This window comes from Passer montanus, unplaced genomic scaffold (assembly GCF_014805655.1).
Source record: "Passer montanus isolate IOZ18808 unplaced genomic scaffold, ASM1480565v1 scaffold116, whole genome shotgun sequence".
NCBI classification, from domain to species: domain Eukaryota; kingdom Metazoa; phylum Chordata; class Aves; order Passeriformes; family Passeridae; genus Passer; species Passer montanus.
In genome coordinates this window covers 749760-773838 of record NW_024358278.1, presented here as the reverse complement: position 1 = coordinate 773838, position 24079 = coordinate 749760, and the positions used below count along the sequence as shown (strand labels likewise).

At 51.7% G+C, this 24079-nt stretch overlaps 1 protein-coding gene across 3 annotated transcripts in view; it reads left to right on the top strand.

Annotated features, from left to right (window-relative positions):
• Positions 1 to 24079, top strand: part of TIAM1 (TIAM Rac1 associated GEF 1) — a 150959-nt gene that overhangs the window by 16285 nt on the left and 110595 nt on the right. For 2 of the 3 annotated variants that reach the window (XM_039697027.1, XM_039697030.1), the window contains exon 2: positions 22895 to 22954. The gene's annotated coding sequence lies outside the window, so the exon portion shown is untranslated. Of the gene's footprint in view, positions 1 to 22894; positions 22955 to 23770; positions 23853 to 24079 lie in introns of those variants that run through there. The other variant, XM_039697029.1, reaches the window with a different exon arrangement.

Below are 24079 nucleotides of genomic sequence, written 5' to 3'. Positions count from 1 at the left end.
GTCTTTCTCCTGGGTGTCTGGGCCATGGCTGTAACCCTTGAGGTGTTCAGGGAGAGGTTTTCCTGCAAATCACAGCAGAGCTGCCTTTGGAGGGGCCCTTGGCTGCCTCGGTGTGGGAGGATGTGCAGTGAGAGTGGGAGGTGCACCTCAGCTCACTCCTCACCCACCCTTCCTTGCTGTGTGGATGTACTGCAAGGAGCAAGCCCTGGGTTCTCCTGTTCCACAGGAGATCATTTCTTGTGCCTGCAGGGAATTGGGAAGGGCTCCCTCTCACTGTGCTCACGGGGCAGCCAGCCCTCAGAGCTGACCTGGGCTCCCGTGGAGCTGAAGGCATGAATCAGGGCCTGGGAGAGTGGATCCCTGTTGGAATGCACAGGAATGCCCCATCCTGGTGTGTCAGGCTCTCACCAGGGGGCTGGAGTCACACACACACACCTGGCTGGTGGCCAGGGGCGCGCCAGGAGGAGGGACCAGACGGAGCAGTTCTTCTTGTTCCTGCTATCCACGTTCTCCATCTCTCCAGAGCCTGCTTTTCCAGCAGCAGACATGCCTGTGCTGTTCCTTGGCACGGTGGGTTTGCCTTGCCAGTCCTGAGAGGATCCTGTGGGGTGCTGCAAGGAGCCTCCCCCCGTGTCCTCTGTGAGGAAAGCTTGGCACAGGCACCCACTCAGCCCTCACTGGCTGCTCCAAGGATTTTTGGGGGGATCTTGCCCTGAAAGCTCCCTGTACTTGGTGCATCATTATCTTCGGCTGCTCAGAAGCAGAAAGGTCACGTCCATGAACCATTCTTCCTTGCTGAGTTTCAGCATGACCATTACCCTTCCTGCAGTCTGCCCGCCCTGCTGAGCATGGCAACGTGTGGGACACGGCTCTTTCCTGGTCCCTTTGAGTAACTGTGGACAGACCACCTTCTCACCATCTCCTCACCCTAAAATCCCTGCTTTGCACTTGGGCAAACCAGGAGCTGGCTGTAACGGGAAAAGATCCCAGCTCTTGTATTGGATTCTGCTCCTGAGTGCATCCTGGGCTGTCTGGGATGGGGAGGAGCTGCCTCTGGAGTGACCACAGAATCACCCCCACCACCAATTCCAGTGCTCCTTTGCCACTGAAACAAGAAGCAAAATTCCTTTTCACATTCTTTCTTTGGAGCAAGCACTGGTGGCTGTGGTGGCACGGCCGAGCTCAGGGGGTGTTGAGCCACAGCTTACTCATCCCATTCCCTCCCCAGCCCCTCGAGTGGGCTCTGCCTCGTGTCCAGTGCAGGGCCACCTGTTTTCCTGTGTGTTCCCTATTCCCTGGCAGCCTGATCCCAGTGGAAAGGTGAGGTTGCACACACGGAGCAGCTCCTTTGTTCTCAGCTTGTTTGCCAGCAGAGGAACCAAATGACAAAGCAACAAAGCAATGTTGGGGTTTTGCTGTCCTGAAAATGTGCTCCTAATGCAAAGTGCTGGGGATTGTTGGCAGCTGAGCTGAGGGGCACCTGAGTTTTGGGGTTAATTTGGAACCTAAGACATAAAGGTCTCTTGCACTGGGCCTGAGCAGCCTTTAAAAGATGCTGATATCTGTATTTTGAGCTGACACAGATTTCACTGTGTGGTTCCTCAGTGTGCCTGCCAGAGACCCCCATCCCCCACGTCCCCCTGATCCGTGCAGAGCTGTCGCTGCCATCCTGGTTTTCAGTGCTATCTCCTTCTGCACTGTAAATGGTAATTTGATTTCCGCATTTGCAGGCCTTAATTAATTATGAATAAAATCATTTGTATGAATTTTAGAGCTGAAGGCTGGTGGATTAATGGCTCTTTGGGAACCAGAGGTCTCCTCAGCAGAGGAGTGGCTGTGCCAGCACTGCTGCTTCTGTCCCGTGTGCATCCCTGACACAGAAGGACTTGTGCTGTCTGTGCCCCGGTGTTTGTCTGTGTGCAGACACGCTGCACTGCCCTGCTCTCCCCTCTCATCCTCCTCAGGCTCAGGTGTTGCACTCCAGGCCCGAAGGGGTTTGTTTTCTTTTCCTGGAAGCCTTGCTCCGGAGCGAGCAGCGCACTCCCGCTCCCAGCAGTTTGGCTTGGCAGGTTTCCTGCTCTGGGCTGTCTCCAGCCCTTCCTCTGCAGCACCGGGGCAGGCTCAGCAATGCCAGCAGCCTCCCCAGAGCCCCGCTGCTGTGCTGCCTCCTGTGCCGGGCTTTGTCTCGGGTTCCAGTCCCCCGGGCTGGGCACGGGTCGGGGTTGCGCAAAGCTGTCTGCAGGGCACCTTGCCATCAGCAGCTCCAGGAGTTTTTTGGATTTTTAACTTCCCCGGGTCAGCTGGAGGTGATGGGATCGTGTTGCCTGCAGTGACAGAGTTTTGTGCTGCACAGCTCCTGGTTTTATTCCCACCCTAAACCCACCCGGCCCCGGGAGCAGCGGCAAAACCGAGCGGGGCTGAGGTTTCCATTCCAGGGCCTTCTGGTTTTGGGTCACTTCCTCCTGCTTAATCATTTCTTTTCCAAGCTAATAATTTCGTGGCAGCCTCTTGGTCCTTATACTTCTCTGCATGTTGTCCCTGACTATCATCCTGCTGTCCAGATCCTTCTCTCCGTGTTTACAAAATTATGCTTGGTACTCATTGGTGCCATAGCCTGGGCTCATCTTGGGTGAGAAGATGATTTGTGACTGGAGAAGGGAGGTGCAAGCTGGAGGCCTGTGCAGTCTGGGTGTTGTACCCCAGTACTTTATGGAATCAGAGAATCACAGACTGCTTTGGGATGGAAGGGGTGTGAAAGATCATCTGGTTCCACCCTGCTGCCTTGGGCAGGAGCAGCTTCCACTAGCCCAGGTTGCTTCAAGCCCTATCCAGCCTGGCCTTGGACATGTTAGGTTGTGCTTAAGTTTTCTTGAGGGTTTAAAGACAAACTTTTAAAAAGCCCCAAAGCCCCCCAAAAAAGCATGTTTGCATCAATGTATTGAACTGGCAGCAGTGGATGCAAACAAGAACGTGTTGAGCCACTGGAGTTCCCCCTCTGGCACGTGGCCACAGCCTCCTGCTGCAGTGCTCAGCTGCTTGGGAAGCTGATCCCAAAGTCTGGTTTACCCTGGTCACACCAGTGGCTCCAGCTGTGCCCAGGGCCCACACCACCAGCTTATAGTTAAAGGAAGAAAAGGCAGAAAATGCAGAACCTTGGCGTTTTCCTGTTCTTTGCCAATCCTGATTTTTTTTGTTCAGTTCTGCCTTTACAGTTCATGTGGTTGCTCAGTCTTGCTTCTGTGTGAAAGTGTACATTTTAGCTGCTGGTTTCCACAGGATAGAAATGGGTGGATTTTTAGTTTTCTGTAGCTAATCGTGTCACACCACAGTGGCTGTGCATGAGAGGGTGATACAGCAGGAGGAGGTTGCCCTGAGATTATGTAACACAGCAAGTGTTGCCCTTGCTTAGAGTGTTCCCAAAGAAAGGAAAAAGAGGGAAAACCGGAGGTAGGTGGCCCAGGGAGGACTGTGGATGTTGCACTCTCAGTTTGCCAGAAGGGTAAAAGTCCTGAGGTCCCTTCAAAGAGAAGGGACCAGAAAAAATCCAAAGGATCCTGGTGGGCACGAGAGCCCCAGGCTGTTGAAGGGAGCAGCAGAAGGAATTTGGGCACAGCTGGGAGCTGGGAAAGGAGTGTTGAGGGGTGACAGGGATGCAGAAACATGGGCTGGACAGTTTCTACCCTCACCAGATTAATTCTGCCTGATGATTTTTAATCATTGGTCTCTGGGAGTCCCTGCCCTCCTGCCAGGGAGGGGAATGACATTGCCATTAGGAGCCTGGGAGGTGTGTGAACCTCAGGGCTGCTCTGAGGGGCTCTCAGAGGTGCCAAGGTGTCATTGCTGAGTGAAATTGTGTAAAATTGTAATTTTACACCCTGGGTAGAGGTGTGGGTGTGGGTGAGCCTCCCTTGCTGCAGATGAGACCCGTCCCCATTAGTCTCAATCCTCACTCTGTTGACTTTTGGCCATTTCTTAACCAGCTTTAAGGAGTATCTGGAGCAAAAAGGGGTCGCCTAGCAACGAGGGCGGCCGGAGAATGGGTCAGTGATTAACAATTCTGTCTAATGAAGGTTAAAAATGCAGGGCAGCCTGCGCCGTCCTGGCCGGAATGCCTCAGCGCTCCCACCTGGGCTTGCTGCTGGTGGAAAGGAAATTTATACCAGCTGTAGCTCTGACCTCATGGACACAGCGATTCAAGGCCTGAAACCAGACCAAAGTCTCTTTCCTTACCGATATCTCACCAAAAAAAGCATTTAGTAACCCTTGGATGAGTAACACGGGCATGGTCTGTGTTTGACGTGTGTTTTTCCCAAGGCTCCAGGCTTTCCCCTGGCCGTGTGACTTTGCAAACAAACAGAAATAGATCTGCACAGGAGTGTGGGAAGTGTGTGGAGAATATGGAGTCTGGCTGTAGAGCAGAAATGGGGAAGGACACTGGTTCTGGTCACCTGTGTGTGTTGGTGCAGTGTTCCTCCAAGCAAGCAAATGACCAATGCCACGGGAGCTTGATGAATGTGTTCTTCTGGATCTTATTTGGCAGAGCGATTCTTTTCCTGAGACCCTGGTGATGCTTTGGTTTCTGCATGAGGAGGTCCCTGGCAGCTTTTTCTCTTGCACAGAGTAGGAAAGGAGGTGACTGGGCTGTGATTTCATTTACCCCCATGAATGTCCCAGCACTGCCCATGGCTGCAGGAGCATCCATGAGGATATCAGTCACCAGGGCAGCCCTGCATCTGTTGGATGTGATACCGGGGTTGTTCTGCCAAGTCATTTGCTTTCATTGTCTAATCAATCCCTCAGGTCTCTTGCCTGTTTGCCTCTTTGTTTAATTAACGCCTCTTTTCAGCCCTATCCCCCAGTCGTCATCCTGCTCTCAGAGGTGAGGATCAGCTGACAGTGCAGTCACGGGCAGCAGTGTGTTCCAGAGCCCTGGCTGAAGGTGATTTATATTCCTGAGCACTCATCTCCCATCACCGTCCCAAGCTGACAATGTCAGCTCTCTTCCTTCACTCCCCTGACCATTTTTCCCCCTCCCCTGCTCCCGCTGAATAGACTTATTCCCTGCCAACTGAAATAATGCATATTTTAAAGATGCCTTTCACTCTGATATTACTCATCACCTTCCTCACCTCCCACCGCTGGTCCAGGAGGAAAATCATCCTAATGCCCCTTTCCACAGGAGTCAGATGATGTCTTAATGAATGCTTTCCTTGCTTGGGTTTGGTCATTAAACACACTCTGCCACCGTTGGCTCTTTATGGCTTCAGCCCAAGTGGTAAAATCCATATGTGAGACTGCAGAGGCTTTCAGGTGTCATTAGGGCTCATTAATATGCAGAGCAGTGCCAGGCAGGAGAGGCTGCTGGGGTAGGCAGTATCCATCATCTGCTGCAGGATAGCTTCAGGTCAGCAGAAAGGGGGTGCAGGGGCTGGACTGGGGCCAGGATTCCTCACTGGTGTACCAGGGGAGTGTGGGGTGGGATGGGAGGGAAGAGGCACCCCTGAGCAGCTTGGGGTTCCTTCCATCCTCCTTCTGCAGTGCTGGTCTGCAGCGTCCTTTGGGTCCTGTAGCTCTCGCAGTCACTCCAATGACTCCTCACCACAGAGAGGCTCTGCCCAAACTTGATAGCTTGGACTGCATTTGGATAAATTGAATTAATACCCACTTTCAGGCTATCTACTGCCTGCTTCCACAGGCCAAAGGGGTTTTTTTGGTTTTTGTGGTTTTTTTTTCTCCCTCCTGCCTTCTTCATTAGCATCCTCATTTCTGCCTTACGAGCCTTTCCCTGGTTTTCCTTGTTAGTTTGCCACCAGGGATGGATTTCTACACCCACCACCCAGGCAGGGGCTTGCAGGGGGAGCCCTGGCACCTTTGTGGTGGCACTTGAGTGGCTTTGGTGACTTTGTGGGTGCAGCAGGGGCTGCCTGGGGGTGCCTGTGATGGTGGTCTCCTATTTACCTGTGGCTGTAGGTTTTCCTGGGATGCAGGGAGAGCTTTCTGCCTTGCTTTCCTTGCTCTGCAGGCCTGGGAGCATCAGGGGTGTTTCCTGTGGTCTGTTGTGGCTCAGCAAGGAAGGCAGACCAGCTGAGCAAGGATTTGTGTATCTCCTCTTTATTTAAAGAGTGTTTCTCCACCTTGCAAAGTTCAAAAGATGGTTCTCTGCGTGCTGGTTGCTGATACCAGACAGGCTGGAAATGTGAGTGGGTATGTTAATGCTGCTCCTGGCCCTCGTGGCATCCACCTCTGAAAAACAGGAAGGGTTTTAGTGTGCTCGGCCTGGGAGCTTTGATTTGAAATGAATACTGTCAGCCATGTGGAGCAGATGATGAATTACACTGGAAAACGTGGTTTGGTTTCCAGCAGCATTGCTGGGGTCGTGCCACAGCCCCAGGAGAAGCAGAGCCATTGGAAATGCAGGTGTTTGCCCTCTGCTGTGCTGCTCCTGAGCCACCTGGGCTGCTGGGAGCTGTCCCTGCCCGGGCAGGGGCTGGAGCTGGCTGGGTCTGTCCCATTCTGGGCTGGCATTCTGTGCTTCCAGGCTGTTCCCGTGGCTGGTTTGGGCTCCAGGTGAAGCTGCTGCCCGTGCAGTGACCCCTGCTCCTCAGGGGCACCAGCATGGAGGGGGCAGGAGCTGCCACATCACCCCAAGGGGCCTTTCCCCAGGTGGAATCACAGAGTTATTGAGGCTGGAAAAGACCTCTGAGGCCATCCAGTCTGAGCTGTGCCTGATCCCCACCTTGTCCCCAGCCCAGGGCACTGGGTGCCACCTCCAGGGGACTCCAAACCTCCCTGGGCAGCCCCTTCCACTGTTTAAAACCCTTTTCCATTAGGAAATTCCTGCCGATGTCCACCCTGGCCCAGCCTGAGGCCGTTCCCTCTCCTCCTGTTCTTGTTCCCTGGGATCAGAGCACAATCCTCCCAGCTGTCCCCTCCTGTCAGGAGTTGTGCAGAGCCACAAGGGCCCCCCTGAGCCTCCTTCTCTCCAGGCTGAGCCCCTTCCCAGCTCCCTCAGCCCCTCCTGGGGCTCCAGCCCCTTCCCAGCTCCTGAACACATTCCAGCCCCCCAGGTCCCTCCTGGGGCTCCAGCCCCTTCCCAGCTCCTGGACACATTCCAGCCCCCCAGGTCCCTCCTGGAGTGAGAAGCCCCTGGGCTCCTGCTTTTGGGATTTTTTTTTCTCAAAAAATGGGGAAAAAAAAGTTGCTGGTTGCTTTATATGCTCATGAAAAGCAATGGCAGTTTGTGGGTAAAAGGGAGATAGCAAATGTAACCCAGTGTAAGCTCTAATGTGTTTGTAGATAAAAACCAAGCTGACATGTTTCTGTGCTGGAGATTTATAATCTAATCATTCCTTCACTTGCTCAGCAGGAGCAGCATGTAGTTATTTACATATAGGGAACATTAAACAGCCACCTCTTTACACCAGATGTGAACATAAAGTCCTACAACCACTGCTGAGTTATGGATATCTGTGAAAGGCAGGAAGGAGAAAAGCAGAAAGGAGCAGAGTGAGAAGGTGTCACTGCCAGGAGAGCTGTGCCAGGGCTGTATCCTGTCCCTGTGCCATGACTCCATGTTCCAGAAGGCTGTTATTACTTTATGATTCTATTTTATATTAAAGAATACTAAACTATACTAAAGAGTACAGAGAGGATACTTACAGAATGCTAAAAAGATAATAATAAAAAACTCATTACTCTTTCCAGAGCCCTGACACAATTTAACACTAGTTAACCAGTAAGTCAAAATAATTCACAGCAAGCACTCAATGAAATAACCACCTGTAAATAATTTCCAACCACATTTCAAAGCAGCAAAACACAAGAAAAGCAAATGAGATAAAATTGTTTTCTTTCTTTTTTCTCTGAAGCTTCGCAGCTTACCAGGAAAAAAAAATCCTGGGCAAAATAATTTTTCCAAAAATACAAATACTACATGTCAGCACTGCATTGTCAGAAATGGTGGAACAGGGTGAAGCTCTGCTTGCACCTTGCCCTCAGGTGGCTTTGGCCGTGTCTGGCTGGCTCTGGCAGGGATCAGGGTGAATTTGTCAGGTGCTGGGCTCAGCCCTGTGATGGTGGTGTCAGGCACAGCCACCCTGGCTTTGTCACAGCTCCTGGGGACACCTGGCACTGCCGTGGCTCCTGCCAGGGGCTGCCACTTTGGGCTCTGGGCTGTGCATCTCTGGGGGCTGGCAAAGGGATTGGGGAATGTTAGTGGCTTTCCCTTCCTTTTTCCCAGGAGAGAAATGCATGGAAAGGGCAGGCTCTGGAGAAATCGCTGCTCTCTGTATCACAGGAGCCCCAAAATATCAATTTTAATGTGACATTGTTGTGCTATTCTAATGTGGTAGTGTTGTTAAAATATCAATTTTAATGTGTTCTTTCTGTTGGTGGCTTAGTTTCTTGCAGTGGACTCGCCTGTGCTTTCCCATTTCTTCTCCTGATTCTGAACAGGAGCTTGGGAACAATTCCCCAGCGCAGGGGAGTGGCTGCAGCTGCACCCTGCAGGAGCCTGGCTCACCAGGGCAGGTTTGGTGGGGTCAGCAGGTGAGAGACAGAGCTCTTGGAGCTGTGGATTTATCCCTTCCCCAGGAATCTCCTCCTTGCTGGGCTCTGCTGATGGTGAGCCTGAGAAGAACAACTTCTGGGGGGATTTAGGATGAAAGGAGGATATCCCTTTCTGTGATGCAGGGGGATTAGACAGTGAGTTTCTGTCACAGAAATAAAACTGTTTCCTACCTGTAAAACATCCTTTTGGTGGCATTTTGGCAAAAGCCTGACCTTTGTATCTCTCATCTTTTAACCCTCTGCATTCCTGGGCCCTGAAAGGAATGTGATAAAAAATGTGGAAAGGGGGAGCCTTAAGCAATGTTTTGTTCTTAAATCCCCACCACTTTAAAGCAGTATTTTCGAAATATCTACTATATTTTAAATTAGTTTGTCAGAGTATAATTACCACGAATAAGGTAAGAAACTCATTTAAACACTGCAACTGTAGTGGAGAATCCAATTTTCAGAAATCAGTGGAAGTTGTAATTGGAGTCATTAAGTGCCGACTTCGGTAATTAAGAGTCGGGCTTTGACATTTCAGGCTCTGTTGTTAATTGCCCGTGGAGAGGCCACAAAAATGTGGAAATGTTGTGTTTGCTGAGCATTTGGGGGCTCCCTGGGCCAGTGTTCCAGTGACCACGCTCACACAGGGCTTGGTAGCCCAGCAGAGCCTTCAGTGGTGCCTCCTCTTCATTTGTGTCACAGGACAGAGAGAAAAGCTAGAGAAAAAAGGATTCTTAGCCCTGGGTGATACTCAGGAGTTTCCTAAGCAAGATGCCCAGCTCCTCAGCCTGTCACGCTCTCAAACCTGGGCCTGGGAGTGTAAATCCATCTTGATAAAACATCTGGATCTCCCTGCGGAGTGGAAGTGCTGATGGAGTTATTCAGGAGAGGAATCAGTGCTGGAAGTGCATCCCTGTCACTCCTTGTTTGCAGAATTATCTCTGGGAAGTCAGGGTGTTCTGCATTTTTAACTCCTGCAGTTCAGGCAAGATGCTTTTATCGTAGTGATGGAGAAGCCATGAAACCCCTGAGATGCTGATGGTTATCAGCTGCAACAAGCCTTATGTTTACTTTCCTGGTAAGAATTCTAATTTTCCACAGCAATGCCATTTATGAGGCTTTTGTCTTTAATTTGTTGTTTTTCCAGCTCCCAGATGATGCTGCCTGGGCTTCCAGCATGGGAGCTGAGGTGATGGTTTTGTGCTTTTGAGCCTTTACACTCATAAACAAATCCATTGGCAGCAGCAATCTCCTGCTCTGGGTTGGAATTTATCATGACCTTCTGTCTCAGCAGAAGCCAGAGTCCAGCTAAAAAGTTTCCTAAAACATGTTTTTAGCACTCTGGCCATGCTCATTTCTTAGCCATGTGGAAGCCACTGGCAGTTAGTTAAACAGTTGTTTTACCCAGAAATCTCCTTTTTGCCATGGTGGGGTTTTTCCCAAATTGCACTTCCCTTCTCTGACCTCTAAAGCTGAGTGGGTGCTTTCTCCTGGACTTGCTCATGTTTATGATTAATGTGAGGATGTTTCATGTGGCATGGATGTTCTTGGAGTTGGGCACCTGCTGGGATGGACACAGGGAACAGGCACCCTGAGGCAGGCTCCAGGAGCAGCCTCAGCCACCCAGCACTCAGAAGGAATGGCCACAGAATCATGGAATAGCTGGAGTTGGGAGGATCATCCCCATGTCCCGTTGTGCTCAGGGTACCTGGCAGTGGCCGAGTGCTGTGTGACAGAGGGCAGGGAAGCAGCTGGAGCAGGCTGGAGCCAGCATTCCCGGTTTCCTGAGCAGGCTGCTTGGGAAGGGCTGGCTGCTCCTGCAGCTTGGGGCAGCTCCAGCCTGGGCTCTCCCTGCTCCCAGCTGAGCCCCTGCTGGAGCTGCGGGTCGGGCAGTAAGGAGGATACACTCTGCTTCAGGCTGTTTTTCCTGTTCCTTCTCCCTTCTCCTGCTTTCCTTTGGGTTCATGTCTCCAGACAGCCTAATTGGATTAGTGGGTCACTCTGCAGGGCTGGGGCTTGCAGCTGATGGGGGCTGGCAGCCTCTGAGCCCCCCTTGGGTGGCTCAGAGCTGCTGAGCCCCCCGGGGACCCCCTCCAGCCCCTTCAGTGGTGGGTGCATTGCATTCCTCATTTCTCCTGGCTCTGGCTGCCCGAGGAACAATTCCAAATGGCGTTGTTTGGGAGCGTGCTGCAGCCCCTGGAGGGACTGGCCTGCTCTGGGCAGCACGTGGGGATGGGGAGCCTTGGGTGCAGCTCAGGGGTTTGCCTGTGAGCAGCTCTCCGTGGGCTCTGTGCCTCAGACAAGGCAGCTCCCTGCAGTTCCCATGGCCAGCTGTCCTTCCCAGCCGGGCTCTGCGCCTGCTCCCCGGGCAGGGGGACCCTGCTGTGCCCACGGGGGCTGCTCTGCACACCCTTCTGCCCCCCTGCAGGAACCTGGGAGCTGAATCTGCTGGCAGTGGGACTGCCCAGCTGAGGGAAGCCCCATCCCTGTGCTTTGCAGGGATCTCTGCAGGCAGCGCTGTCCAGCTCCGTCCCTCTGGAGCTGCTGCGCTCCCCTGGGAGCTCTCAGACCCCTGGAAAACAAGATCATGTCAAGGTGAGTGCAAATGACATGTCAGACCATCACTCCGTCCTTCTGCTTTATTGTTTTCTTTCTTCGGTGGCTGAAGTGTTTTCAAGAAAGAAAAAAATGAAGGCTTTGCTACTTCTGGGACAAAACTCCTGTGCTGTGCTTCCTCTTAGGTTTCTGTGGTTTAAAGGTGTGGGTATCTCTTTTGGCATCATGTGTGTCCCACCACACGGCCCCCCCTTTTCTCTGCCTCTTTAGTCATGAGGATTCAAGTCTCACATGCTTAAAATTTGTCACGTGGACCCAGTAGCAGCTAAAAAAACCAACCCACTAAAAAAAAAAACTCAAAACTCAAAAACCCCAGGTGTGAAGCAGAGCTCATGGTTTGGATGCCTGCAGCTTGGCCACTCCGTAATTCCAAGCATGATTTGCAAGGAGGGGGTTTCTCCAGTGTGTCCCTGAGCCCAGGGTGCAATTCCTTCCCAGTATCCCACCTAACCCTGCCCTCTGGCAGTGGGAGCCATTCCCTGTGTCCTGTCAGCCTTTTAAACAGTCCCTCTCCATCTTTCCTGGAGGGCTGCAGTTGGGTCACCCCAAAGCCTCCTCTTCTGCAGGCTGAACAATCCCAATGTTCCCAGGCTTGCAGAGGATGTGGAAGGAAAAACCAAGGAGGAATTTTCCCTTGAACAATGCCTCGTTGCACAGGAGCAGCATTTCTTGCCCTCTGGCACCCTCGAGTCGGGAGGTCAGGGTTTGGGGAGGGGGGAGTGGTGCAGGCTGAGCCCTGCTGTGACCCGGGGAGCACAGTCCCACAAGCAGGGCTGTTGCTCATTAGAGTGTTCCAGGGAGCAGGGGATGAGGAGGACACGGAGCACATTTCCTTCCCTGGCTGTTTGGGAGACCCTTGAGGGAGCAGGGATGAGTCAGGGCGCAGGGGAGCTGCAGAAAGTGCTCACTGAGCTGCTCTGTGTGGGGCTCTGCCCTAAGAAACAGCAGTAAAAACCACCAAGGCAAAGAGCCAGGTGGGTTTAGAAGCTGTGCAGCTCGGGGAGGAGGCTGGAAACAGGGGTGCAGCAGCTCAGGCTGCCCTTCCCATCCCATCCCATCAAACCCTGCAGAGGCTAACAGCATCCCAGAGGGGTGACCCAGGGCTCTGGGGCAGCCCCCAGGGACTGGCTTCTCCTCTCTGCCACACTGCAGGGTCCAGGGCTGGCCTTTGGCCACGCTGTCCCTCCCTGGGGCAGCCTGTGTCCCCTTGGAGCAGCTGGTGCCACTGGCCTGTGCTGCCTGGCACGGGCAGTGGTGGCTGCTGAAGGGTTAATGCAGAAATTCCTGGTGTGGGAATCACCCTTAACACAAAGGAATCAGGCTTGTTGTGTCCGGTGTGGTTCCTCTGCTCCCATCTCCTCTCCAGCACGGAGCTGCCCAGTGAAAGCTGCCAGCAGAATTCCACAGGCAGGAATTTCCATGGCCTTTGTTTATATAGATCTGAGGCAGATGAAAGCACCTTGAAACTCAGAGGCTGTCAGGGGATGGGGTGAGTCTGTGTGTATCTCACCCAAAACATCTCAGACCTCCTGGTTCCTTCTATCCTCCTTCCCTGAGAATTCTGTGTCCTCCCCAGGAGATTTCTGACCATCCCAGTCATGCTGCAGGCACCTTCCTTCCCAACATTTATTACCCTGTGTTTCCTCTAATGGCAGCTGGAGGAGGGAACCACAGAATCATCCAGGTTGGAAGAGACTTTCAAGGGTCTCCTGACTGTGGGGGATTTCAGCAGGTCTTCCTCTTAGTCCTTTACAAAGTTATTTTAAAAAAGCCCTAAATTGTGATAAGTGGATGTGTTCCTGTACAAGTATCACATGGACACACACATATATATATATATATATACACATCTATATACATGTATATATGGATAGTATTTTTAATGGCATCTTAGCAGCTTAGGAAGCAATTAGTTTACTTTAGAGCTGGTGTTTTTGCCTGTGTGGAGTGGGAGTTCTTGCTGACATGTGCTGGAGTCCTTCTCTTGCCCTTCAGCTGATGATGGTTTAAATCAAAACCACTTTCTTTAGGAGTGTGGCAGAGGAGTTCTGTTTTGAAAAGCTGTTTTCTTTCTTAAGTCCATGTGCACATATGTTTTTCTCTTTATGGTCTTAGGTTTCAGTGGTGTTTAAACCCCATTTTTCAAAACTGAGTTATTTAGAAGCCTAAGTGACATTATTGTATGAGTTTCTTCACTGTTTGTGGCAAAAAGGGAACAGATTTTATGCCACCCCCAAACTTTGTCCCTCTTTGCCACCTTTGTCCTGTTAACTTTCTAAAGATGTGTTTTGAGCTGAAAGCTCAAAACAAGGGATAGAAATGGATGGAAAACTGTCATGGTCTTTTGTAAACTACGTAAGACTATCCAGATGTGTGAGGGGCTGGCGCAAACCAAGGCTCCAGCAATTCTGAAAATGAGAAGCTGTCCATGCCTGCAGCTCCTAGAAACCCGATCCACCAGCTATTTGTGGGCTTTTGAGCATCTGGAGCGGTTTCCTAATTTTGCAGGAGACTTGGTGTGCAGCTGGGGGCTGAGTGCTTCCTCCTGTCTGCCTTGCTGAGTGTGGAAGCAGCAGGAGCAGCATCCCAGGAGAGCTGTGGGAGCCCAGGGTGGCTGGGATGGAGCCCATCCTGCCTGGGGGCAGCAGGAGCCTTGGGAATGTCTGGGAGGCTGCTCTGGGCTCTGCTGCCTCGCTGCAGCCAGGCTGCTTTCATGGAGGATCCAGGGAGCTCTGCTGGGAGCCATGGCCATGTTTTTCTCCCCAGGCTGGCATTTTGTTTGGTGTCTCACGTTTGTTCCCCTGCTTAGTCATCTCTCCTGTGAATGCTTCCCCCTCTCCTGGCTGGCACAAAGACCCTGCCTGGAGGATGGTGCTCGTCACTGGGAGCTTGCCCTAGCAACCAGAGAGATCTCCCAAAATAGCTGCTCCCGGGGTGGCAGAGCCCCTCTGGAGCTCAGCACCTGGCTCTGGGGCTGGATGGGACAGAGCTGGCCAGGAATGGGCTCTGTGCAGCAGAGGGAAATGCCTTTCCTCCCGAGTGTTCCTCCCCTGTATCCTCGTGCCTGTCACCTGAGCTGTCACCTGCCTGGCACCGCGTGGTGCCAGCCTGGCTGTGCCAGCTCTGGAATTCCTGCTGGATGCCTGCTGGTGGCCCTGGAGCAGGGCAGCCACTCCAGGAGGGCTCTCCTTTCTGGGAGCACACGCTGCTGTTTGTTTTTGTCGTGGGCAGCACGGGAAATATTTTAAGGCTCTTTTGGAGCGTGGCTGTTTGTCTCTGTCTCTCCAGTGTAAGAAGATTCCTGTGTTTGGGATGTCACTGCATTTCCATGGCACTGAGGGATTTAGGGAGAATTGTTCAGTGGACATCTGTTGCATTGCACTGAATGGTTATTTAGTTATTTGCACCCGTCACCTTCTGCTGAGGCAAAGCTTTTTTGCAAAGATTGTCTTTCCATTGGTCTTGGAGGGTGTTCTGGAACCTGGTGTGTGGTTCCATTCCTGATTATCAGCTTCATTTTCCTCCAGATCCTTTCCTCTAGCCATCTCCATTTTTGTGCTATATTTAAAACAATCCCAGGTAGCTCATATGTATTTTTTTAAAAAATCTTTCCCTTAATGTTTTTTGCTCTTGGTGCAAACTCACAATGAGGAGTTTTAGATAACTTGATTTCACTCCTACATTTTGTGCATAACTTTTATCATTCGCAGTTGCGCTGGAAGTGTAAATACTGCTTATAAAATATGGAATAATCCCAAATGTTCTCAGTGGTGTGCTGGGGTTTCAAACAGCTTTTAGGTGATAGGAGGAATGCTGAGTTTATGCTTGGCTTTGTCTTTGCTGGGATAGCTGTGGGGAGCTGAGGAAAGGAGACATTGCTGGGGTACCAAGGGCGTTGTGGCTGGATCAGGCTGTACCACGCCAGCTCCTGGCACTCCCTGCCACACTAAAACGTGTCTCTGACACCATCTGCTTGTTTGTCTGTCCTGCTCCTTTGTGGCACAGCTGTGACCTGCTCGAGATGGAGATGCAGCCCAGAAGGGAGTGGGAGCAGTGGCAGGGAACTGGGTTCTGATGTGTGGTGACATGCAGGATGGGGGCTCTCAGGGCCAGAAGTTATGTACATTGTTGGTGTAAGGAGGCACAGCACAGCCCACGTGAAGGTGGGGGCACGGATGTTTATTTGTGTGTGGGAGAGAAGGGACCATCAGCTGTGATATTTACACTCGATTAGCCAGGGAGGGCTTGTAATTCCTTGTGTTCTCTGGAGCATTCTGTGTTCCCCAGCATATTCCTGCCATATGTGTTTGCCTGCCAGAAGTTTATATACATTTTCTGCCTTCTGTTCCAAACAATGTAACATTTATTACAAGTTTCACCAGTTGTTGTTTCGAGGGGTGGAAAACAAAGAACCTGCACAAAGCTGTGCTCTGGCACTGTCCCATGGCTGTGTGTATGGTGCAAAAGTGCTGGATTTGCAGCCCTACAAGCAACAGGCAGGAAAACTCTGCTGGCCACAAGGATGGACCCGTGGAGGAGCCACTGCAGTGCTCTGGCATTGTTTGCCATGCTCACCTCTATTTTTTCTTTCATTTCCTTTCCCTGGAATTACTTATGCTTGATTGTTGCAATTGATTGCAATTGTGAGAGCTAATTTTAGTGGATAAATTTGACAGTGGAAGCCTGCCAAGTGTTTGTGTAACGGAGGAGAAGAACTGCACAGGATTTGGTGTGGGGTGTGCTTGTCTTCCTTTCTCCAGCCAAGCACCAGCAACCAATCCATGGGCTGATTGAGGCTTATATATTGGGAATATTTGTACACAGCCAGTGTTCTCCAACAGGAAAATTCAGCCTCCTGTGGAGAGCAATTTACAGAGCTGTGATGAGCTCTAAGGACAAGATGATTTTATTGCCAGTGATGAAGTGGCCACTGCCTTGGTTTTAAGACAAATAAGCAACCTGAGCTGACTTTTTAACTTTGTGTGATGGAACAGAGAGCAAAGAGTGTAGTTCCAGCCCTAGGAGGCAAACGTGGTGTGTTCAGCTGCTGGAGTTGAAGAGCAGCACACGGGTGTGTGGATCTGGGCCCTTGGAAAATGTCACAGCCCAGTCCATTTCCACAAAGCTCCAAGGACTGGCAAGGCTGAGTTACCACAGGATGACAATGGAAGCTTTATTTCTGAGTGAAATTTTAACTCAGGGGTAAATTTGGCTTTCTACATCCATGTTTTCATCTATCCAGGACTCAGGATAGAGTGAAGTTGGGCTGCTTTGTAGTTGGAGTTCCCTCCTTTTCCACCTGCATTTGGCCAGAGAGGAGCAAGAAATGTGAGGGGAAAGAGAGGATGTGCAGATTGCAGTGGTTGGTGCTCAAGGCTTTTTGGGATAATTTTGACATGGATTGAAAATTGATGCTAAAGAGGAAAGCTCATCGAATGGATTATTTTTGGTGCTGGAAAGATGGGCTCACTGTAAGATTAGATAGCAGAACTCCGTGGAACTTGTGTTATCTCTCTCCCACGGGTTTTTGGTGTCTCGTCTCGCTTGGTTTTTTCCTGTCATTCCAGTTGTGATTTATCTCACATGCTTGTTTCAAAACAAGCTACACTGTCAAGCTGCCATTACACAAACGTTTGTCCTGGTTATCCTTCCAGAGTTATTCACAGATAGAAGTTCTGGCAAAGGCAGGGACAAGAATGATGAGAGGTGGAAGATCCACCTGCTGGAAATATCAGTTCATTTCTTGTGTCATTTTGGGGCTGTTTAGTTCACCTTGGTGCCATATGGGTTTTACTTAAGGACATGGTTTGTCCCTGGAAAAGTGTCTTTAGAAAGGATGGAAGAGTTGAAATATGTTCAAGACAATTAATTAAAATGCCTTTCGATGGAAAGGGAAGGAGAGGGGATTTTTTTCCCAAATGAAAGCTCCAGCCTGGTGAAACATTTTGTATCAGTTACAAAAGGAGCTGCAGCACATTGCTGTGAAACAAGGGATGAGCCAACTGCGTCTGCGAGGTGTGGGAGTGACATTTCAGAGCCCACTGACAGTCTCATTGTCAAACTGAACATCATCTCTCTGCTGCTAGCTGAGAGCTCCTCACTTTCCAGGGGCAGGGTTGCTCCTCTGGAAAATGCCACTGCAAGGCACCTTTGGGCTGGGAACTGCCTTAATAAAATAAAATCAAAGCTTCAATTGAAAGAGCCTCCCTTCCCTGTCAGAGGGCACTGGGCAGAGGGAAAAGCATGAAGTGTTTTTTGAGCAGTGGGGACTTGCCTGGCGCTTTCTCCATCCAATTCTTCCAGGTGCTGCAGTAATTGCACGTTACACTGTGCAGGTGCAATTATCTCCTTCCTTGCGGCAGTTTCCTGAGCTGGAGCACCAGAGAGAGACCTTTGAGGTGCTGTGTGAGTAGTGCTGGCTTTGGGGAGGGAAGTGCCACGGCAGAGGGGACAGGGAGCTGCCAGACCTCTCTGCTGTGCTGCCAAGTGAGCAGCCGCTCCAGCTCCAGCCTGGATCACTTTGTTTACAAGAAGCTGACAGAATGGTGGGATTGTGTAGGTTAGAGGAGCTCTCTGGTCCCACCTCCCTCTCAAAAAGCACTTAGCAGCGTTCTTGTGTGTGTGTGTGTGTATAAACAGAGATCTGGTGCAGATTGCCACCTTGCTGCGTGCTGCTGTGCCATTCCCAGAGCTGGGCTTTGCCACAGGGCACAGCCCTGGAACAGCCCAGGTCCTGCTGTCCTGCCACAAAGAAAGCATCACCTGCACGGGACAAAAGTGTCTGGGAGGAGCAGGTGCAAAGGTGGGCTCTGAGGGAGGAGAAGAGTGGGCAGGCACTGATGAAATATTCCGGGTGATGGAGCTGATGGTGTAATCGAAGGCCAGAGCCATGGACAGGAGCAGGGGCACCAGGAGCAGTGACGGGAGGGAAGCAGCACTTCAGAGAGGCTGGTTTGAAGGCACAGCTGCCCTGAAAGCACAGGGCAGGTTCCCCTCTTTGAGCTGTTTGTCCAGCACCTCCTGCAGAAATTCCAGAGCACTGCTGAGCCAGGAGACATTGCTGCAGGGCTTTGTGCTCCGTGGGCTTGCTGCAGAGCAGGAACCAAAGGCAGAGCCCAATCCAGGTGTTCTGCGAGCAGAGGTGAGCTGGGTGATGGGTGAGGAGCGTGTCACGGTCAGTGGTGTCTGTCTGAAATAAACCACTCAGCACACACTCAATTTTATACATTTTTCCCTCTGGGAACTCTTCCATGTTCCTAAACTTTGCAGTGCTTGGGTGCCACAGGGCCGTGGGGAGAGGGCAGGGGATCAGAGGTGCCTGCAGGGGAGGACAAAGGCTGGGCTTGTTGGCTGCTGGGAAGGGGCCAGATGGAAGAGGAGGGGGAGGAAGGGATGCTGGAAGTGGTGGGTCAGGGGTGAGGGGCTCAGCAGCCCCACCTCAGCTCTGACCGTGGGGGCAGAGCCAAACAGCACAGCCAGAGGAGTTCAGGGTGCTGCAGGGTGGGGAGAGGATGTTTTCCAGAGGAAAGAGCTGGGATCGTTCCCAGGAATGTTGGAGGGTTTTATTTCCCCGTGTGAGTGAAACTGTGGGTGTTCCTGAGAATGGCTCCCTGTGGGGCTGCTCCCAAGGTGGGGTGGGCTGTTCCCCTTGGAACCAAAGCAGCAAGGGGAAAAGAGGGGAAAAGAGGAGAAACTCTTGTGAGAGCTTCAGTGGGACTGCTTGTGACCTGCTCCCTGCTTCCCTTGGCGTGTCTCCCAGGAAAGAAAAGAAAACTGCATCCGCAAGTGTCAGGGTGATTTTATGTTTTTAAAATTACTTTTTGAAGTAACTCCAGAACCGAGTTGCTGTGGGTTTGGGCAGCTTGATTTTACTGACACATCTGCACAGCCATTGTTCTCAATCCTTCCTTGCCTCTCCACATCCATCCCAGAATGCTCCAGAACCGAGTTGCTGTGGGTTTGGGCAGCTTGATTTTACTGACACATCTGCACAGCCATTGTTCTCAATCCTTCCTTGCCTCTCCACATCCATCCCAGCCCGTGTTCCTCGGGTGGAGCTGCTGCAGGATGAGCCCAAAGCCCCTGGAAGTGCCTCTGCTGCCCTGGCAGCTGTGCCTGGAGAGCTCTGCCTGCTCCTGTGGGAGCAGGACCCAGGAGGCTGGGCTGATGTTCTCACAGACACAGAGGCAGCTGGGGTTGGATTGCCAGCAGTGACTAAAGCATGAGTTGACAAGAAAGTGTCGGAGGTGTGATGTGAGGTAAGAGACAGGTGTTGGGCAAGAGCACGGGGAAGAGGCAGGTGGATGGGAAAACAGCCTCAGAACTGGGTGTTAGATGGAGGAGATGGTGATTCAGGAGCTGCACACCTATCTCGTGGATGGAGGCCTGTGGGAACAGTGCTCCTGTGGTGCAGCTCCAATTTATTGTGTTTTTTATGCAAGAGGTGGGTGTGTTGCTGAGGCACGGGGAGGGCTCAGTTTGCTGACAGAAGCAGGCAGATGAGTGGGGCACAGGAGGGGCCCAGAGGCACCTGGAGTTTGGGATTTGGTTTTGTGTTTTGCCATCTGTGCTCTGGGTGGGCTCTTTGCCCTCCAGCTGGTCAGACCTGTCACCTCTGAAGCCACCAAGACCCTTGGGAGGGTGACAGGGCTTCCCCCTCCCTGCTCTCCTGGGAGGGTGCACAGCAGCTCCATGAGCTTTTCCCCAGATTTTCAGCAAAAACAGGAGGAGCATTTGGATGTGACCCGTCTGTAGCCCGAGATGATTTCTGCCCTGACGCAGCCAGAAAGAGATAAAGCAATGGAGAGCTAAGAGCTAAATCTCTGCTGTACAAACGCTGGAGCACGTGTAATAGGATTGCTGAATTGCAGTGACATGTTTTCCAGGATCACTGCTGGCTGATGACACCGGGCTGTTGGAGCCATGCTTAAATCAGGGACAGAACTGGGGATTTGCAGCAGTTCTTGGGGATGCTGGGCTTTCCCTGCGAGCCTCCAGAACTGCAAAAGGGAAGAAAAGGCTTTTGTAGATAAGACAAAACAGATCCTTGAGAAGGCTGGAGCTCCTGGGGGGAGAAAACATCAGTGCTCTGACCTGAGGGTACTTGGGTATCACAGGTTTTTCTTACACTGAATAAAATCACTTTTAGATCTTCTAGCTGAACTTCCATTAGTCTGCATGGGAAAATAGAGTTTTTTAACAACACTTTCATTTGTTTTTCTGCTCACCTTTCAAGAGATGCATTAAAAACTCTGCATATCCCAAGCACTGTGTTAAACACTATTATTGAAATACAGCTCCAAGCTAAGCTTAGGAGCTGCCAGAGCTGAGCTTGTGTGCCTAATCTGGCCTTGGTCTCTTGCCCTGTGAGGGCTCTGAAGCAGTGTTAATTACAGGACAGCTCCTGCCTCACCCAGAGCAGGGGTGATTCCTGAGCCACGGAATGGGATTGCATTCCATCCTTGTGCTCTTCAAGGGAGGGAAATGCCTCATGTCCCAGGGAGCTGCTGGGGGGCAGGCATGTGTGATGGGACAGGGGCTGGGAGGAGGGGGTTTGGGGCTGGGAGAAGGGGTTTTTGGGCTGGGAGAAGGGTTTTTTGGGCACCCACTGGTGTTGGGTGTGTGCATGCTGGCAGAGCCCGTCTGTGCTGAGCACAGGGTGCTGGTGGGGGCTCTGTGGAGCTGCTGCATCCCCAGCCCAGCTCTCCTCGGGGCTCTCCACACCCCTCCTGGGACAGGGAAGTGCCTGGCCCAGACCTGAGAATCAGCTCAGATTTGATCATGGCACAGCGACAGCTCTGCCCATCGTGAGGACTCAGGGCAGCAGGAATTGAGGCTTCCAGGCTGATCTCCACGTCCTTCCCAGGGTGAAATGTCCCAGAAGTGTTGCTACTGTGCTGCTGCCTGTGCTGAGCTCCCTGCAGGCACTGTCCCTCTGGTTCCAAGGCTGTGTGGGACAGCCTGTGCTCAGCTGCACCTTCAACCCCATCCCATCCCACCCCCTGGCACAGGCAGGAGCACCTTCCAATGCTTGCACCAAGCCCTGTCCAGCCTGCCTGCTGGGACAATCTCCTTCCCAGCCTGCCTGTCTCTGCTCTCACCCTCTGTAAGATTCCTTTCTGTGTCTGAGTTTTTCCAGGAGCTCCTTGTTCATCCACACGGGGCTCCTGGAGTTCTTACCTGCCTTCCTGCTTGGAGGAGGTGAACACTGAGTATTAACCAGGTTTCATGGGTCCCTCTTCCACCCAGGGCTTCATCCTGTGCCACTCCACCAAGCAGATCTCTGGGATAATGTTTACATCCAATTGTTGTTGAGTTTTTGAGGAAAATCCCTTTTTTCTGGCTGTGCCTCTTCTTCCCTGTGAGATCCCATACTTTACCTGCTGTAAAAACCTGGGAAATTATGCTGTTTTCTGGCAGAGGGGAGGTGTAGCTGTGACCCCAAATCCCTGCTGGGGTGAAGGGAATCCCTGCAGGGGGTTTGGGTGGAGGAACTCCTGTTGGGTTTGGTGGATCCTGGAAGTGCTTGTGCTGTGGGATGGGGCTGCTGGCTCCTGGCAGCTCCCTCCTCTCTTTCCCAGCTCTCTGGCTGCTGGATTGTCAGCGAGCAAAAGGCCATTCCCATGGAATTATGGATGGATAAAACAGAGCAGGTGTTTCCTCCCGGGGTTCGAGTTACCAAACTCATCAGGACATTCCAAGTTCTTGCATTTTAAATTCCCTGATCGCCAAGAACAAAGTCGTTTTCCCAGCTTTGGAGGCTGACATCTGCTTACAAGGATTACGTGTGTTCCTGGAGCCGTGGGCACAGATTTTCCTTGTGGAAAGGGATGCATTGGAGAGGCTATTAAGCCCCAGTACAAGCTTCTGCTCTGGAATGGAAATTGCTGTGCAGGTTTGGAGCAAGGCAAGTTGGAGCTGGCTTATTTCTTTGGCAGATGTCTGATGGTGTTACATCATCCCCAGCCCTCGGAGCTGCCAGTGTCTCCTGGTGGCTTGGCCATGGGATGCCCTGCTCTTCCCACTCCCCTGGTGTGGGAGAAACAAGCATTTTCCATAAGGAGCTGTCAGGCAGCTCTGCCTCCCTCAAATCCTGAGGTGCTGGGAAGCCCTGGTCAGGGAGAAGCCACAGGGAATCTCTGCTGGATGGCAGATGTCAATGCACTTGTGTTTCCAGTCTCTGAGCAGCCTGTGGGGATGGTGTTTGCTGGGGATGAGTGACCTTTTGCTGCTTTCCTTGTGCAGGCATTCTAGGGATTTGTTTTTAAATACATTCTGTTTTGCTACCTGAGACCTCTGCCAGTGCTTCCAGGTTATTGTTCTGTGAGATCCTTGCTAATTTTGCTGAGAGCATTGAGCTGGGAGCCAAGCTTTCTGTAAATCTCCAGCTCCATGGCAGGGGCACAGCTAGCAGAACCCAGGGCCCAAGGAAAGAGGTGCTTTAGAACAAGGAGGTGCTGCCTGCAGCCCTCAGTGTCTGAGCTGAGCGACCACAGAGCAAAGGGAAACAGCCTGAGTTGGTGTTTGTGGCTCTGGCAAATGCAAGCAGTGAGGAGGAATTTGGATTGGAATTGTTTCCCCCTGCACTAACAGGTCGAGGTGGTGTCAGTGAGACAAGCCTGGCTGCTGGAGGTTGGCTGAGGTGTGTTTCAGGGCTCAGCAGCTGAACAGCTCTGTGCATGTGGATGCTTCCAGCTGACCTTTCCATCTCTCTTTTTCACTCCAGGAGCTCCGTGGGACAGCCAATGTTTCCCTTTGGTCCCGTTCGCTGCTGTGACAGCCTCATGTGAGTAAGGGCTGGGGTGCATTTGGTGCAGGAGTGTGTTTGCAGCTCCTGCCCAGCCTCCTCCTGCTCTGCCCACCTCCCCTTCCCCTGCCCGTCCTGGGGCAGAGCCCCCAGCCTGCAGAGCAGGACCAGCGGTCTCTTGGGAAGAAAAATGTTCATGCTTCCTGGAGATGCAGAGTGAAATGTTTATGTTCTCAGCAGCTGCATGTTTTATCCCAGCAAGCAAGTCCAGGAATGTTTACAGGAACATGGCAGCACTAAATCGGGACAGTTGGTCGCTAATCTTTGCAAAGATACAAAACTGATTAAACAAAAAAGATTCCCTGAGGCAGCCTGGAAGTTGCAATGTAAGGGTGAGCCAGGCTTCTCAAGGCTCCTCTCTGGCCCCTGTTCCTCCCCACACTTCCTCTGTGTGGTCACTCCAAATTGCTGCCAGCTGGCCCGTTCCTCCTGGGGGCTGTGCTGCTCCTGGCTTCTGACCTGTCAGAGACAGACAGAGGCTGTGGGGTTTGCAGTGACAGGGAGGGGTACGGGGAGGTTAAATTGCAGAGAGAAGAGGTTCTGTCCTTCAGTGCCTCGCTATTGACCACAGACCCCAGTGTGCCCATAAACGAGTCTGAGCCTTCTTGCCTTGCTGTGCTTGAGGTTTTCTTGCCTCTGTGTTGCCTTCTACCCTTGTTCCAGACATCAGGTTATGGTGTGTTTCCAGCTAGACAAATATGAGCTGGTTTTTTGTTCCAGGGCAATTTTTGTTGGTTTTTTTTTTTTTTTCCAGCCCAGTGGTTTTGTAGTGTGGTGCCTTCACAGAGACAAAAACAGAACAGAAAAACAGGATTTAAAAAAATGTCAGCATCATAAAGGAGGAAGAATGAAACCAGAGGTCTGCTCTGTCATCAAAGTGAGCGTGCCAGTGTGTGAGCTTGTGGCAGGGCAGCCAGTTAACAGAAAATGATAGTGAAATTGGGTGATATTTCCAGTCTCCCCAGGGGAAAGCACATGTGGTTTACAATGGATAATGAAATGTTATGGTTTTTATGCCTAATACGTTAAGTCTGCCAGGGCAGTAATCCCGAGGTTCCAATCCACATTTAAGTTGGAAAGATATGCACAGGCTTTTATTGAGGA